We start from the raw sequence: 2,567 nt of genomic DNA, 5'->3' as shown, positions 1-2,567 counted from the left end.
GTGGCTTTCGCTTTCCCTATTAAACTGWCTYTATCTCAACTMATGAGATTTCTCATTTCTAATCTCTTGATTCTCTCCCCTGTCCTATYGGGAGCAAGCAGCTGTGTGATGCTGAGTTTCCAGCTGGGGTTAAACCCCCAAAATTATATAATCTAAAATGGAGATGAGGAAGAAGATCTGTATTAGCTCTTCAAGTAAAAGAAACCAGTAAAACAAACAACTACTGAAGAGAATATCTGAYTGTACAGTTCTACACTGTAATAATGGCAGCCACATGCACTCAAGGATATCARACTTTACTTAAAACTTCAATGTGGTTTTGAGCAACTTTCCACAACTGTTTTCCAAGGTAACTTCCAGTAACTTCTGTGGGTAAAATACTGCTGTGGTAACCTTTAATAATAGCCAAGAAAGAGGGACAGGCAAAGGGGTTTAATCTCTGGACAAGGTTTCATTCAGACCTCAAAGTCACAGCAACCTATTCAGTGCAATATTTGGCTTCTATCTGTTTGAATCTGCTCCTTGAAACTTACAATTTCCCAATCTGTGGTCAAAATGCCCTAGAAGAGAAAAAGTCATATTAGAAAACAAATTGTTTCGAATGACTTATGGCTAGAATTCCCATAATTGCTTTAAAGATTGGGCAGAATGCTCCTGTGAAAAGCTGGAATTTTCATTAGAGCTGAGCTTTGTTGATATTCTGAGAGCTTCCATTGCTTTATCTAAAATCAATCAGTATTTTGGTGTGTGGGGATAGGTCACTCTGCTTTTTCTGCCATTAACAGTTGAACTAGACATGCTACTAATCTACAACTTAGAGTAAATGTATTAAGAACTATGTCTATATACCATAGCTCAGAAAATTTTGTTTTAAAATCTTATAGTTTCTTTCTTACTGGATTTTAATAGTAAAATCCCAATATGATTTCAGTGGTTTTTCAAGGTAACAAATTACTTCAGTCTTGTATGCTTAAATTTTTCTCCTGACTGAAGGCAAATAGTAGAATTTCATCTAACAGGGGGTTGTCACCTCGATGCCTGCATCTACTATTTGGCTCCCTCAACTAATCTGAATGAACTGTTCCCCTCATTAATGGGCTGTCTTTAGGTAGATAGAAAAAGCATTTGCTAAGTGTCTGTATTACTGCTAACAGATGAAGTTTGTTACCAAACACATCAACAAGTAATGTAAATTGTATTTGTTTTAGTTGTCTGTGAGAAACATTTAAGGTAACAGAGTAGTTCTGGGGTCTAGGGCTGGGGTTTGGCCCAGCTTTCCTTTGGTTAAGTCAGCCTTTAAGACAATACTTAGTCCGGAATGAGTCCTGAATCTCAAAAGTAATAATCATTCTGCTGTCAATGAAAGTCTATTCTGAAGTGCCTTTTGGAGAGAAAAAGGAATTAATTTCAGTGGTTTTGTRGATCAACTTCGAGAGACATAAATAATCACAAGTTAAGAATAAAATGAAAAATGGGCTGGCAGAGTCAAAAAAAAAAAATCAGACAGGGCTAAAAGATAAAGATCCAATGCATTTTGGTTTTACTGACTGTGAATGAACAATATGTATGTCATGAACAGATATTTAGATGGAAAAAGCCTTATTAACACAATTGCAAATAGTTGGCACCTTAGCCCACAATATTAAAATTGGCAAGAATCTCAGCTGGAAAGGATGTAGGAGCTGCAGTTTGAAATGACAGTAAAGTTAAAGTTCTGATCCTCTGTTAGTTATCTGGCTGTGCTGCAAAGCTCGATGCAATACAGACACATTCAGCTGGTTCAAATTTCTCTAAGCATTTTTGATAACTTGACTTTGCAGGGTCATTCTTTAGGGCAGTGCTTATTGCCTGTCTGCCCCATTCCAACTCTGTGTCAGGTCAGGCATTGATCATCCCACTGTAGGGCATAAACTCTACACTCTGTGCTAAATCCAGCACAAACCACCAGGATAAAAAAATATAATCCTTCCACAGAATCAGGTGTCCTGAACTTCTTCTCACTGATCTTCCARCTTGCAGGAGCATGTCTTCTCAAGCAAATCCCATGGCCTTGTTATTCTGCTGCACTTCATGAGCCTGCTGTGTTAATCTCAGAATAATTTTAATTAAAGACACGCTTCTTACATCTAGTTACTGGCAAATTTACTGCCTTTTAGAAGGAYTAATGAAGAYRAAGAGGTGAAAATTTCATTAATTGATTAAATTGTTTCTCTTTTAAATTCTGTACTATTAAACTTTAATTTGTCTTTGTATTTTAATTAATTGTATTATTTGTAATTGAGAATCATTTCGGGTTTTTTTTCCCTAGTATCGCTTAGTCTGCTGAAAATAGTCTTTGGTAAACCTGGAAAGAAGACAATATCATAACATTTTGTTTTCTCATGGCTATGCATTAGTAGCAGTTATTTTAAACTCAGCACCAAAACATCACATTGTTGCAAATTTCAAATTAACGAAACATGCTCAAGGAGATAATTGATTTTCTCTAGTTTGTTTCTCACTGCGTATTAGACAAAGCTTCAACTGCCCTACTGATAAGCCTGAATTCGGGTTCTATTGGAAAGTAT

Source organism: Malurus melanocephalus, unplaced genomic scaffold (genome assembly GCF_030028575.1).
Source record: "Malurus melanocephalus ecotype Western Australia unplaced genomic scaffold, MMel_1.1 scaffold_839, whole genome shotgun sequence".
Taxonomy (NCBI): domain Eukaryota; kingdom Metazoa; phylum Chordata; class Aves; order Passeriformes; family Maluridae; genus Malurus; species Malurus melanocephalus.
Note: the sequence above shows the minus strand (reverse complement) of the source record.